The following is a 15,922-nucleotide window of genomic DNA, read 5'->3' as shown; positions in this document are numbered from 1 at the left end:
AACTCTACATTAAAATTCAGATAAAAACCTGTGAAATTTTTCAAGCAGAGAGCTGGTTATGCAGGTCTATTTGTTTTCCACGCACCCAATTCCATTCTCATTTGCACTCTTGAGCAAGTACACTTTGCACATTACCTGTGGTACCTGTAAAGTCTCTGAGCAAACCAAGCTGAACCCATGTCTGGTACAATGAACAACCCTTTAAAAGAATAATACTTTTTCATTTAATCTCAGGATTCTAAATATCATGAGGTTAGCATATTTGATATATTTCTTCTGTCCCTATGAACAAACTACAGAAAAATTATCAGCTACTATGGACAGGGGCTAAACACCACAAGGAAAGGGGAGGAAATTGAAAAACTGGGATCCAGAAATTGAGGATGAACCAAAACCCTGGATCAAACTTCAACTCTCATTTAAGCAGCTCCTTTTAGCTGAGAGAGTTTTATTTGTTAATCTGTGTTGAAACAGCCATTGACAGGACACCTTCCCAAGTGACAGACACTATATTTTAAAAGAGAAAGAAATAAAAACCAAATGCCAGAGGAACAGATTCCTTGTTGAGTGGGTGGCAGCACAAAGCAGCACAAGCCACTGCTTTGGAAGGGAACAGAGTGATCTTGTGGTAGCTAAAGACGTTCTGCTTACATATGTTGTCATGAGCAGTGAGAACATACAGGGTTTATCTTCAGATTTTGGTGGCGCTTCAACTTCCCAGGTTCTCCCAGCTCTAAACACATCTGCTAAGCGCATCATCCAGGTTAGTGGCAGTCCAGAGTCAGTTATGAAACTCCAACCTGGCCACACCACTAATCCCTAAATTGCAGGAAAGGATTACTAACTATGATATATCTAAGCATTTAAAAGGTGAGGCAGCAAGAAAGGAAGCAAACCTAATCCTCACATTAGCAACCTAATTATTTTTAGGAGAGCACATCCTTATGCTGCTGCTGCGTCTCCTACATGGAGACACTCTCTCCCACCCTACAAGGAGATACATTAGCATGACCATATGTTTTGAGGAAGGCTTGTCAGCTGAGGCACAGAGCTGCTGCTTTGGCTTCTGGAACAGGATACCTCCCTGCCAGCCAAAATCTTTGTGTATGTGTCTGTTCTACACCACACAGTGGGACAACAGCACAGAAACCCCAGATTCTGTAAAGTGGTAAAACTAAAGCAAACAGGGAATAGCAGGGAGGTTCTAGAAACACATCAGAGAGGTAGAAGCTGTAAGAGAAAAGTTAATTTAAGATAATGGGCATCTTGAATGAGAACTAGTATGTATCCCTGGTCATGGGGAAAAAGTCAAATCCACAATACTTCCTGCCTTCTACCCACACCCCCCCAAAGATATAAAACTGTAAGAATATGGAAAAAGAATGCGCAATACACAGAAGAAAAATATTTGCAACTAGTTTCAAAACTGGAGTCAGATGAGTTAATGAAAGAAATACATGTCATAATTGCCCATCACAGGAGTGGACTGCAGCTCAAAAGCTAAGGAAGGAAAATACCAAATTACTTCTACACAGCACCATGAAAATTGTATATTAAAAACATATGAAAATTGGAGAAAAAAACCCACCAATGAACCAGTCAGAAAATACAAGTGTGAAACATTTTTTAGTAAAGCTGGAATTTGAGCAGCATTCTAAATCAACCACTGGTAATCCAGACTACATTGTATAAACACTTGTTATTTTCTTGTTAATAACTCCAAGAGTGGCAAAGCAGTGGCTCATGATGACAGCATTATAATAAAGCAAAAGGCTGAAACTTCTCTGTATGCAGCAACCAAAGACCTTTCTGAGCAGGAAGAGAAATCCTTTTGCAGCTGACCTCTCTGTCTTTATTCTTTTACCATTTACTGCTTAACACTAAAACAATTCATATTATGCAGGTAGTTGCTTCACTGTAGGATATTTAAGGCTTAGTCTTGTTCTGACTCTTATTTTGAGCCTCAAAGTAATTTATTCAGACAGTTTTTCTGTTCCTCCATTACCATCTAGGCTAAGCAATTGGATTCTTAACTCCTGCGGAACTGGCTCAAGCGAAAGCAGGCTCTTCCCATCTCCTGAGGCTCTGTATCAAGCCACTATATCATTCCCTATAACACTCTGCTATTTGCTGTAATAACATAAAAGAGAGCAAATGCATGCAGGGGAAAGAATTTCACAGGGTACAGTCATCACATGCAAATTCTATATTCTTCTCTATTTGTTTGAAGGCTAGAAAGGCAAGCTATTTTAAAGTGATAATTGACTTCTATTTCAGCCCTGTAAAGAAAAGAAATGTCATCCACTCTGGGTAATTAATTGCATTACATATTCCCATACTCCCACATACATTTGGAGCAGGAAATCACAACTCTCTGACAGCTACACTGGCCTAAAACATAAAAACTGGACAGAAACATTTAGAAACATTTAAAGATTTCAGATCATCCAGATAAAACCAGACCCTAATTTTACTGACTAGTACTGGGGACAATAACCTTTAACTAAAACTTTTCTTTCTAGAAATTTATTGATCAGCACAAACCAGTTTTTGCATCCTCCCTTCATAGAGCTCAGTCCTTCGATGTCAATGAGGTTCCTACACTTCATTTAAGAATATCAGCTACTCTATTTTGGGGGTTGCTGTCTCCAGTTCACTTGAAAGTACTGCTCAGGACCAAACAAAACAGAGCATTTCACACATCCAGAGTTAAGTAGATTTTAACATTTTTTATGGTTAGAAAATAAGGATTGGAAATAGAAATACCAGTTGAAACACAAGCAAATAAATTATGATGTCAGCTGTATGTTGTCAGATGTATGTTGTTACAAAGCTGACCTGTCATCCCATGCACTCTTCATCTTCCTTGATTTTTTGGAAGTTGGCAAAATTTGAATACCGAGCAAATTTTAGTAGGAGTTGCTTAGGAGTAGATGTTACCCCCATTTTCCTTTTGTCTGAGTGGAAGGTCAGACCATCTTTTCTCAGACCCTAATTTACCAAGTCCAACCTCCTACTTCCTTTTGAACCATGACGCATTTAGAAAGACACCCCAGCTAAATATGATTTTAAAAGACACTTAATTTCTCACATTGAAATATAAGTTAAAATGTGGTTCTCAAGACAGTCTATGGAAAATACATGACCCTCCACAGCTGTTGCTATCCTGCCTTCACACAATGATGCTATCCTGTGGAGCCAGCTCCAAAGGGGAGGATTTGGAAAGGCCACAGCTCTGGAAGCACTCGCACATGAAAGTCTCTGTCCTCCCACTCATTGCTCCCCACTTCCTCAAGAGCCTTAGGTTCCTGCAAGTGCAAGAAACATCCGGCTGTTGAGTAGCAGAAGAGCAAAAGGACATCAAATCCTCCAGCCTGCTTCTTTCCACTTTGTGCACAGACACAGTCCACGTGTTCCTTTCTTTCTGTAGGATCAGTGGCAAACAGCTGCAGGTTCTCCCTGGCCACAGTTGCAAGCACCCAAAACACACTGTAAGACTTATATGGACAAGCAGTAACATCTAAACTTAGTTCTACCACTACTTCTTAATAATACTTTCCTTTTATAAAGCAAGAAAACCTTGGGTTTGTTATTTGAATGAAAATATTAAAGCCAAAAAGCATGCTAAAATTTCATACAACAAATCAATCTTTCCTTCAAGTAAAGACATCCAGTCTCTAATCACATCACTTTTGCAGCCAGATCTGAGAGGACATCATGGATACATGTGATAATTCTTCAGTGTGGCAGAGCTGGACCACATTCTAGGCAATACCAACACAGCACATCAGTGCTGCTGCCAAGTCTCTCTTTCACTGAACCTCTGTGCTGTGTTTCCCAGGTCGGCTGTGGCACAGTTCACACTTTGTTTGCCTGCCTAAAGAAATCTCTCATGTCAGTTAACATGTATAGACAGCCCCTCCTCTAATTTTTGGAAGTCTGTACCATATTTGATGAGAATGAAATCAAATATTAAGGATAAGAAAGACATCAAAATCCTGCGTCCCAATGTGAGGATGAGGCCCACAGAATGACATTCCCAAACAGGAGATGCAGATATATGCTGCTGCTCAAAGACATCAGTGCTTTGGGAAAATTGTAACACACAAAAGATGCTCAATGTTCAACACAGAAGATACAGCACAGTTTAACACAAGTACCCCAAGAGGCTGGAAAGAAACCTGTCACCAAGACAGATGCATTTATAAGACACATTTAGAAAATACATCTCAGGAGACAGATTTATGCAGACTGAAAGTATCCAATTTGAATCAAAAGTATCAGATCTGAACAGAAGCCCAAGACAAGACTTGAAGTGATACTTGTTCACTCATCTATGTATTATTTTATATTTGTTGCTACTGAAACAAATTGCTAAGCCTCCACTGGAGCAGAACTGGATGAAAGCTCTGAGGCATTCTAGGGCATAATAACAAGGATCAAAGCATCACATTTAGAGATGCAATGATTGTCACTTGTCTAAAATCATCTGTGAGTGTAACCTTGTGAGTAAATGAATGCAGACCAGGAATACAAAACAAACAGGGAATGTTTAGGATTCATTTAGTTGCTGGCCATGATTGGTTTATGGTGCCTTTTATATAACCCCACAAACTGTAAGGGCAGAATTACATGAAGGCATAATCTTTGTCTATTTCTATTTAAGAAAAAGGCACCTAAATTTCATGTCTATTTAAATACCCAGTTAATTATTGCTATACAATGTCCCTAGACAAATGCACCCTCATTTAGATGATTTTTTTTGTTGTTGTCGTTGTTCAAAATGTTCCTCTTAAGCAGCAGTCATTTCCATTCAGTCTTAACCTAAACAGCTTCTCTGGAAGATAGCCCAATTAAGCAGATTTTCTTATTAAGCATGCCCCAGTTAAGTGATGTACCTCGCTATCAGCTCAGTTCCTTTATGATTTTTACAAATTGAGCAGAGCACAGGGCACATTTTACATTGTTTTCAAGCTAGTCTGTCCTTGCACAAAGAAAGTACATGTTTACATTCATTTTAACAAAACAACATCAAAGGTATGAAATCTAACCTAAATAGGAAGACTACTGCATAGTCCTGCCGAGTTTTTTTGATGAAACTACCCAATTTCTCTTTTAAGTATTATACTGAAGTGAGCCTCTGAAGAGAAGCTGACTTCTGACACCCCACAGCACATCTCTATGGAAGTGGGAAGGGGCTCTTTCCCTGGGCATCTGGAAATCACCTTTATAAGTCACTCTGTGCTCCAGCACTAAAAAAAAACTTTTAATATTTAATTTAATTAAGTTGAATTGCATTAAATTAATTACTTTTTTTTTTTTTTTTTTTTTTTCCTGTGGGAAAGAACAATTCAATGACAGCTTCACAGCCATTTCCTAAGGTTATATTTCTGGTACTTGGCAAGGAATCTGAAACAAGTGTTAGACATGTGTCTTATTTTCACAAGAAGATTACAGTTAAAATCATGAACCCTTGTACATTAGATTAGATTAGAATACCAGCCCTTCTTCAGCAATGAAATTAAAAATAAATGCTGAAAAGGTAATCTAATTAAAACCTGTCAGATGCTTTAAAGAGTGTTTAGGTGTGTTCTGAGCATTCCTCAATACTGACCTAAAGTCCTTATGAGTTTTTTCAGTACTACATTTGATTTTCTAAATCAATTGTAGTCAAACAACTGGGATCATTTTCAATTCACATATTTTTAATTATTTTTTTTTAATGAGTGTTGCAAATACTATTTCCTGATTTGATTTTTCCATCATTTGCAAATAAAAAGGTACTAGGGAAGAAAACCTGACTGCCACTATGAATTGTTGTTTTTTTTTCTGAAGCGTACAATAATTTCCAATTTAACATCATTATGCTGGTATATTAGTTCAGTTTTCTCATTTTATCATAATAGTTCAAGTTTTAATTCCAAACATTATTTTTGAGTTTGGAAAGATGCAGCCCTTGTGCCAAAAAGCTAAATGAATTACTTTTGTACCATCAGAGGTTGAAACACAGCCATCTGGTCCACCAAAATTGGTCCGAATTTTTCAGTATTCTTTAAATGGCACATGCTGAGAAAAAGCCTGCTCCAACTGAAGTAAGTGGCACAACGCCCACTAATTTATATAAAGCCAGGATTTCTTCCAGCATGTCCTAGTGAGAACATTTTGCTTTTCTGGACTGTGCACAGATTTTGTGCTGGCTACAACTGTGTTGGTTGGGTGAGATATATTTTTTTTCTCTCCACAGAAACAATAAAATCAATTTGTGAAGAAATATTCAAGGTGGACAGAAACAAAGACTGGTAAAGCAGCATGTTTTCTTGCTGGTGTTTGGATAGCAGGAGATGAAGGATTATTCCCCTGAAGGTACAGGGAAAGGAACACACATTTCTCAGTTTTTGCCAAATCCAAAGTATTGACAAAACACAGAGAAATATATTTTCCTGGTGTAATGCAGATTCTCATTGACTGCCAGCAATGTGTGGATTTCAGGCTTCCTGAACTGGACAACTACTGTACCACACATCTTGTAATATATTTCTTTTAAAATATATACAGAGAGAGAACCACATCTCACCAAAAGATTAGTTTATGAAAGAAAATGATATATTCTAGAGTAAGGCAGTGATATTTTCACAAGAAATACTCTGCTAAGGAGTAATACCTGCACTTGTTTCACATAACTTAATTTTGGCTTTTCTTTATTACAGGGAAAATGCTGCAAGTGGATAGCAAAAAGGTTAAATGAGCAGTGGTTTTATGTGCAGTGGCACCATTTCCAGAGACTTAATCCCATGTTTCACAGTGATGGGACAAAGGCAGCCATGCTAGAACAAAAAATATTTTGTGGAATCATAATAAATAAACGAAGACAGTAACCTGTGTTTTCTATGTTCACTTGTGGTTCATTACCAAAATATGTAAACTATATAAAGGTTATTTATTTTACTGCTTATACTGGAAATAAGGTAGCAGCTGCTCTAGATGTATATAAGCAGGCACACACACACATTTAGAAGTATATCTACACAAGTTGGATTGCTTTGTAAATAAGGTTACTCTGAATATTTTTAGATGCAAATCAATTCTATTTTCCACTCCACCAGTAGGATTAAATTTCTGACATTGATGAAATCCAAAGACGCTAAATTTAACTTGGTGATTTGAGAATGATTCATAATGAAACCCTTCTTTTTCATAGCAGTGGGATGCCACCTATTTATTCTGCTTTATTCTGGAGATAGACATTAGAGTGTACCCATGATGAGTGGTAATAACAGTCAGATTTTAGTAAGCCTAGCAGATAATGATACTTCAGCCATATTCTGGGGGAAGTGGAGAGGCTAAAACTTTTAGCCACAGGTTTCCACATCTATTGCAGAAGTATGATGTGAAAGAGCTTATTTGTACAAACATACCTTTTTGACATTGATAATTTGTAAAAAAACAGATCTGGGAGTTTTTCAGAAAAGAGAAAAATAAACATCAGGTCTTTACACACTAAAGAACTACTGAATTTCCCTCAAAGATTAAAAAGGAAAAAGAAAGAAAAACTCCCCCCCCAAAAAAACTGTCTTGAGGAGTAATCTGACCTTTCTTTACAGTACTCTTCTTTTTCTTTTTTTTTAAATAAATATTTCTATTCCTGTTACAGGTCAAAAATTCCAAACATATTTACCACAGTGTCATGAGTCTGTGTGCATTAGTGAAGTGTCTGATAATAAATATGCCTACTGTTGCCTAGCAAGTACATATGTGGAGCATCTGTATGCCATCAACAGATACATAAATTCATCATATTAGTTTTCTGTTATCACATTTCATATCTTTGAATTCTAGGCTTTTATGCACCAGGATTAAACATTCATTGTAACTTTTACTTAATTGCTAAAGATTAAAACCAAGTGAATTTTCCTCAACAAGACAGAAAGAGACAGAAAGTGTCACTCAAGCTGTTTTCCTTGAGGAAAAAAGCTGAAATAGAGTTAAACAGTGATACTTCCATAAACTTCTTAAAATTAAAATAGACAACAGTTATTTCTTCTCCTAGTTTTACACTGAACATCATAATTCTCTGCAGACAGTCATACAAATTGTCATACAGAATTAGAGAATATGCTGAGTTGGAAGGGATCATCGAGTCCAGCTCCTGGCCCTGTTCACACACCTTAGCTGATGTTTATGGTTTCCAGTCCCCCCTCAATTAATTACATCATATAAATAAAGTTTATTGCAATTTCTAACCTATATAAATGTGTGTGTATATATATATATTACACACCACTCCTTTCTTAGGATCTGGAATTCTGCAAATGCATACTGTATTAGACCAGTTTTTTATGCTTAATCAAGATATACAAGAATATCTACTCATGTAAAATATATAGCAGTCCTGAATAATTTAAAAAGGCTCAAGTGCTTCACTCTCTTTGATATCTAAATATTGCCTGCCAGAGGAAAATACAAAGAATGTCTCTCCCCATCTTCAAAATTAAAAAAAGTGTCTTTAGTGGAACCTGAATTTTATTTAGACCACATATAAGCAGTTTGAGGGAGAGAGGAGATGGGGAGCTGCTCAGACATTTATGACTATTCCCAGAAAAAACATTATGCTCCCAGAATTTTAAAGTAAGAGAGACCTTTAGTAATGACCCAGTCATGCTAATAGAAAGATTCTAGCCTGAAATGACAGAGTAGCAGGAAAATTAGGACACATTTAAATTAGTGTTTTTCTTGGTACGGTATTGCACAATATTCCATCCATCTCATGTTTTTCACTCAAATCTCAGTTTCTGGGTTTTCTTCCATCTACGGTCACTATTTTTCATAACTGAAAATCATTAACATGCTAAATGTTAACCATTTGGGCTTGCATTACACTTTTAATAGTAGTTTGTGGAATAATTTACAGTGAATAATAATTTATTAAAAGTTATTTATTGAAAGTCAATAATCCATCATCCTCCCACCCAAAAAAGTTCAGATCCTAAAGAGACAAGAGCGATTTTAAAGGAAGGGGTTTAAGTAATTTTGAAATGCTGTCACCTTCAAACCCTTTTTTTTCTCTGGGCAGGGACACCTTCCTTTAGACAAAGTTGTTCAAAACCTTGTTCGACCTGGCCTTGAACAGGGATGAGGAACCCACAGCTTCTCTGGGCAACCTGTTCCACCTCACCACCCTCACAGTAATTTCTCCCCCATATCCAATCTAAGCCTACTCTCAAAGTCATTCCCGTTTTCCTAATACCACATGCAGAACCATCACTACATAAAGAATCATCCCTATTATTTATTTTCCTAATGAGGATTTGTTTAAAAATAATTCAGTGTTTTTGTCACTCTCTTGCCCTTCATAGGCTGATATATATCATTAAAAAACATTAGATAATAAACTAGAAAAATCATGAATAAATGGCTTTTAAGTGAAAGATTTAATTACAGCTTTTAAAGGCAAAAGAAAAAAATATTGTCACTGGCTTTAAAGAAAAAAACCAAATTTATTCCCAGAAGTGCTGACAGAGTACTCTGAATTATGAACAGTTTTGAAACAGGAACTCTTAGAAGAGTAAGAATCTGACATTGAAGGAACCTTAAAGTTCAACTTATGGATGAGAAACTGGGCAAGCATTGTGACAAGGCAAAGTCCAGACAACCTTCAGAACCAATTACACTATAATCTGCATAAGCCTTTGCATCCTTGAATCACCACATTTCCTGTAGAAAAGAGGCAACAAACTCCTTCATACACATCTGTTGACAGTCAATGGAGACATCTTAAAGAAAGATCCAGAAAAGGAGAAATGTACAGAGAGGAAAAATGACGCATGCCACATAGGTCTGAATCTTCCCACAGCACATCCTAGTGTTCTCTATATCCATTACACTTTTAGGATAGTGTAATGTTAGTGTAGCTCAAAAGCCAGAACTGTGGTTCTGGTTCATTACTCCTGCCAGGGCACTCGGTGCAATGCAAGTTCAGAACAGTACCCTGCATCAACAGCATCTGCACATAAGGGTAACTCAACAGCAAGGGGACACATCATTTCCATTCAGGCACTAACAGACCTGGTCAAAGGCAGAGCTGCTGTTCCAAAAGCAGTTTCAGAAGTATGAGGAAAATCCCATGTACAAGCAGAAGCAAAGGTCACTTGTAACTATTTCCAGACTAAATTTTTTTAAACATTTCAGCACTAAATATTCCCAAACACACAAAGCCTGGACTACCACTCCACTTAAATCCTGTTCTGAGTGGCAGTCCTAAACTCCCTGCTCATCCCACAGGCTGCTGCCCCACCTCCCTTCCAGCAGAGAACTGATGGAGTGCAGGCAGTCAGCTGGGCCATATCACAGGGGTGCTCCAATGCTTCCAGCTCTGCAGGCACTGATCCCATCAACCTCAAGGCAAGAAAAAGTCAACACTTCCCAAGAACAGGCTCTTGTGTCAACTGCTGGGATAATAATCCAAGGGGAGCCATAAGAAGTGGTATCTCCTAAGTTAGTCTGCTCCAGATGGGTTGGCTCTCAACAGCTTCCCTCGGGCTTTTGGAAAATTGTCCTTTCTCACAGAAGAAAACATGAATGTGCTAGTTCTTAAAAACATGGCAGGATGCTGCCCCACCTAGTGGGAGCACCACTGTCTTCCCCTCTGCATGCCGGGCAACCAGGAGAACTTTGTATCAATGCAAGTTGTATTTCTAATAGCTTGTAAAATCGTTAAAAATATCCTGACAAATAGATGTGGGAAGGATTCCACAAGAGGTTTAATTAAAACATATTTAGATCCTAAGAAATATAAAAGCTTAGAAAAGCCTTTAATGGAGGACAAAGTATTAAATAAATGCTTCCTACATCCTAAATGTTTTCATGTGCAAATACTAACTTGTTGTCTATTAAATTATGTTAAGCAAATGTAATTGGAGAAGGAACCTGCAGCATAAAAAGATAAACCTTCTATCTTTAATGCAATAATTGTTCCATGCTTATTGGCTAGAAAAAAGATGCATTCTCATGTTTACTACAAATTACAGGTAAAAATATCTTTTTTTAGCTAATTGAGTTGATACTATTTACCTGTTCTAAGCTTTCATAATTTTTATCAGTGCTGATGAAAATACAAGACAAAAACTCCTTCATTCTATGCAAGTAGAGCTGACTCCAGTCTTTCATTTTCACCTCCCAGCTGTACCTAATGCCAAATCTATTACCTGCATGGCTGCCCTCTAAAAGAGTGTGAACTGGGTGATTTTTTTCCACATTTCACCTGACTTTTTCTTTCCAAAAAGCAGAAAACCTCCACATTTTTTTTTTTTGTGTTTGAAAGACAAAACAAATAGCTGTTTCTAAGTCAAAATTTTACTAACTATTCTACCTGGAACAGTAGAGCTGGTACCTCATTGTCTTCAACTGCTAATGTCCCAATTAGCACTTCACACAGAGCCTGGACAGAAATAAACTCCATGTCCGGATGTGTCTTTTTTGACACTTAAAATTTAACTGCTGTATTCTTCAAGATGTGCACTGGCTTTTATTTAAAGAGTCAGTCTTAGGAACACCCTAAAAACAAATACATTTTGGAACTTCACAAAGCAAGTCCTAAATGGTCTGTTCTACCCTCAAAGAATGACAGCACAGCAGATGGAGAGTGAAACCCCCCACAAGATGCTCAAAGGTACAACAGGTCTTGGATGCAATCCTCCAACATAAGAAATCTTCCCCAAGAAGAAGAGAACTCAGCCTTTTGACTTCAGCCTTTCAGTTCTAAAAGTCTCCCAAACAGAAAGATACATTAAAGAACACTAATCTTACTGAAGTTTACCTGAACAACAATATGCAATTTAATTACTTAACTCCCAGGACTGCCTGACAACTTAACTGAAACAACAGAATTGATAGCAACGACTTTGAAGAAGATGCTATGAAAGTTCAAGTAATACAAATTCAATATATACAAAGTTCGAAGTTTGAGTAATACAAATTTCCTATCCAGACTAGCAAAAGCAGTACTTCTCAAGAGGAGATTGCTCTCTGCCTAGTGTTTTGGTCAGCTCACTGCCTATCTAGCCCCAGCAATGACTTCCCAGTACACAGCTGGCATGGCATATCATGCTCTCCTGGACTCCTTAGCCACAAGGGTACATGGCTGACCCCAGCTGACTCGAGGGACATTCCATACCAAATGATGTCTGCTCAGGTGTAAAAGCTAAGGCACTGGAGGAATTTGTTATTTACAAAATAGTTTGCCTTTTGGAGCAACCACTACATATACTGAAGTCCTGCATCCTGGGAAGTGTCTGAACATCTCCTGCTGATGGGAAGTAGGGAATAAGTCTCTTGTTTTCCTTTGCTTTCACACATGGCCTTTGCTTTATTAAACTGTCCATGAGATTTTTTTCCATCTTACTTTCTCCTTTCCCTTGTGCTGTTTGGTAGGCACATGGCAACCAGCCAAGGTCAACCCACCACAGTCCTTTTAGGCACCCAGTGTGGGGCACCAGGAATTTGAGATGAGAGTGAAGAGTCCTATTCCTGAAGACAAAGGAATGCACAGGTGGCAGAGTGAACAAGTGATGAACTGATGAACTAACCTGAGGCCCCATTCCATGTCCCTCTGTGCCCTCTGGACGGAATGGGGTAGAGAATTCAGGAGAAGAGAGAAATTAAGCCCCAGAAGAATGCAGGGCTGAGAGGAAGGTGTTTTAACATTTAGTTTTCATTTTCTCACTATCCTACTCAGATTTGGTTGGAAATACATTGAATTAATTTTCACAAAGTCAAGGTCTGTTTTGTCCATGACAGTCATTGGTGAGTGATCTCTCCCTGCCCTTTTCTTGACCCACAAGACTTTTGTTACATTTTCTCTCCCCTGTCCATATGAGGAGGGGAGTTACAGAGCAGTTTTTGTGGGAACCAAATGTCCAGTGTCCAGCCAGGGTCAACACACCACAGGAGAAGCAATGGAGGCACCTGAACCTCTTGCACTTAAATGGAAAAATCTGTTCCAATTTGTAGGACAAGTTTGGATGATCCTCACAGCTTTTTGTGAGGAGCTATACTCTCAGCATGCTGCTCCCAACACAGTGTCCCAGAACACGAGGCTGTGCACCAAGCTGAGAAATTATGAACAAGAACAGCACGTTGTGCCCTGGAAGTACAGGGGTTTGGAAAGGGCACCTGCAGGTATTTGGTACAGTTTGTAGGCTGCCTCTTGGCAATGTCCAGCTGCAGGTCAAAATCAGCAAGGATGAACGTTTGACAGGCCACTTTATCCAGAGCCAAGGGCAACTGCAGAGAGGATCCATCGCTTTGGCCTGTACTCCTTTAGCTGAATGGCTGACGGGGAAGAGGAGGCCTTCACGTATTCAGTATGACAGACAGCCACCAGCAAAAGACAGTCACGTTAACCTGACATTATGATCCCAGGGTGTGGAATATTGTCAGTTCTCTCAGTGACAGAACCCCCCACCAGGCACAGCCTTCTCATGGCAAAGCATGTAAAGACCTTGCGCTGCTTCTGACAGGAAGATGTTTTCTCTAAGTGGCAGCTGTTCAAGCTGTAATAAACTATTCTATGTATTAAAAATAAAGACTAGTCTAGTAGATGGGAGGCAAGACATTGATAAAATAATACAAATCTGATCAAAGCAAACTCAAAAAGAGCCAGACAAACTCATTAAAGTATCTGTGTGGAATGTCAGATCTAAAGAAAAGTTCAGAGCAGGTTTATTGGCCCGACACATGAGTGTGTGCAACCACACCAAATCATTCTGGTCCACAAAGGATTTCCCTTTCCTCGTCAGAGAAAGCTTTTTCCTGTGTGTTCTCAAGCTACTGAGATCTTAAGATTTTTTCCTTCCATGAGGCGTTCCAGACAGACAAATTTCTAAAGCCAGAGCCTGTTCACCTGATCTACAAAGAGACTGTAAGACCACATATTACAGAAATCTTCAGACCTATGAGATCTTATCATCACCAGAACAGAGACATTTCCAAGACTGGGCAGTCAGCAGGTTTTGGAACCACCAACTCCAAATAAAATCCACAGAAGCCCCCCAATCTCCAAAGTACACCCTGGCAGCTGCTGGCTGTAAGGATCTCTGTGCCCCAGAGCTCTGTTTGCAGACTTGTGAAGGACTTTGTGGGTTACAGCTGCTGTGTCCTGGTCCTTCCTGGTGGGAGATGGAAGCTGGACCCTTTCTACTACCAGTGAGAGCCAGGAGCAGGTGGGGATTCCTGCTGCTCTGGGATGGAAAGGGAAATGAGAGGAACATAGGAAGAATGGCATCCCAGACATGACTTAGCAGAGAAGTGCATAACTTGGATCCTGCAAGCAGGATTATGATACTATCCAAGGACTGGCACCAAGCAAGGTTTGCAGATGAGCTTTCCTAGGGTCTTCAATTAGTCTCCCAACAATATATCATAATTAGATTAGAGAAGACATTTGGATAGCTTGACTGTACAACTTGGTCAGCTGCATGAACTGCATCTCTCCTTTCAGTCCTTGTTCTTTAACCAAAGGCAGACATTTGAAAAAGAAAAAGCAATGTTAACGTTGAGCACGCAAAAACTTTCAAATTTGGACTTTCTATTATGGTCCAATAGGTCGTTTTGTTCATATCCTCCATTTTCTAACAATGAAAAATATAACCCAAGAGTTTCCAGACCTGTTCTATGTTCAGTGAGGACAGAAATGATGACTGCTTCTCCACTTGCTGCTGTTAATTGAAGCTAACAGCCTGACACCATGACATAGCATGACATCCTGCACATATTTATTATTTTGGTGTGGAATCATCACTCTAGTAAAGACATTTCACATCAGAGTGAAAAATCAGATATGACTTTTTATGAGATGATAATGACTTCCTAATTCTTACAAAGACAATTTTCCCTAATGAAAAGAAAATAATCTTCTTTTTCTAATCCAAAAGACAAACGTACAACACAGCATTTGTTTAAATAAAGGATTTCCTACTTGGGACCGTTTGTGTGTGCAAGAACACAGCGCAATAATCAAAGACAAGGGATAGTCAAGAAGGATGATTAGCACAGAATAAGATACAATTCTTCTACTGCATATTTCTTTTTTTTAAGCAGGTTTTCAAGCTTTTATAAATTCTCGGTGCCTTAATATGTGGAAGAGCATCATTCTGACACTTTGATTTACAAGATAAAAAACCCCAAAATACTCCTTTAAGGATTTGTTGAGGTTGTTCTATCATGCATTCAAATATCTTCTATGTGCACAGATGGTGTTATCCAGAGTTAGTACATCCTAGCATCCTGAAAGCATAAGAAAAAGCAAGAAGTTGTTTCAAGAACAGTTCCAGATTTGGAAATGGGCACAATCTAATCACAGATATTGCCTCTTAATAATTAAACTTACTGAACACTATATTGAAAATTCTTCCACAGCAGAGATGTGAACTCTGATGAAAACATGCTTATGGAAAGGGAGGCACAGCAATATGCAGCAATATTTAGCAAGGGGATCTGAATGTATATGAAACTTGTGGTCTGGAAAAGGACTCTCATACCCTGATTGAACCACTGGCTGCCTAATGACATTGTGTGACTCTTATTTTTATGTTATTCCCCCTCATTTTCACTGATAGTTATGCAGATAAAAGTATTCGTGATGAAACGTTCCCACCCACGATAATATATTAAGGACACATTACTTATCACTTATATAACACCAGGATTATTTTTCCAAAAGAGGATTGTGTAATATGAAGGATTACCATTCTTTAAAACAGAAAGTATATGCAGAGCAACAGCAGTTAGAGGCAGACTGATCAAATGCTGCTACCTAAAATGCCATTATATGTCAGTTTAACACATCACCCAGTAAGCTGGGACTAAAGAAAAGTACACAAGGCAACCACTATGAAAGGCTGAAAATCTACTTGTTCTGCTAATAAAT

At 38.4% G+C, this 15,922-nt stretch overlaps 1 protein-coding gene across 4 annotated transcripts in view; it reads right to left on the bottom strand.

Moving 5' to 3' along the window:
* Nucleotides 1–15,922, bottom strand: part of CRACD (capping protein inhibiting regulator of actin dynamics) — a 124,042-nt gene that overhangs the window by 86,404 nt on the left and 21,716 nt on the right. The window contains exon 1 of one of the 4 annotated variants that reach the window (XM_088056034.1): nucleotides 11,068–11,169. The exons of the other annotated variants lie outside the window; for them this stretch is intronic. The gene's annotated coding sequence lies outside the window, so the exon portion shown is untranslated. Of the gene's footprint in view, nucleotides 1–11,067; nucleotides 11,170–15,922 lie in introns of those variants that run through there. 4 annotated transcript variants of the gene reach the window in all.

Source organism: Pseudopodoces humilis, chromosome 6 (assembly GCF_049639895.1).
Source record: "Pseudopodoces humilis isolate 2021_Gansu_Grassland_sample_001 chromosome 6, ASM4963989v1, whole genome shotgun sequence".
NCBI lineage: Eukaryota > Metazoa > Chordata > Aves > Passeriformes > Paridae > Pseudopodoces > Pseudopodoces humilis.
The sequence above is the reverse complement of the archived record's forward strand: the minus strand, read 5'-3'. Positions and strand labels throughout refer to the sequence as shown.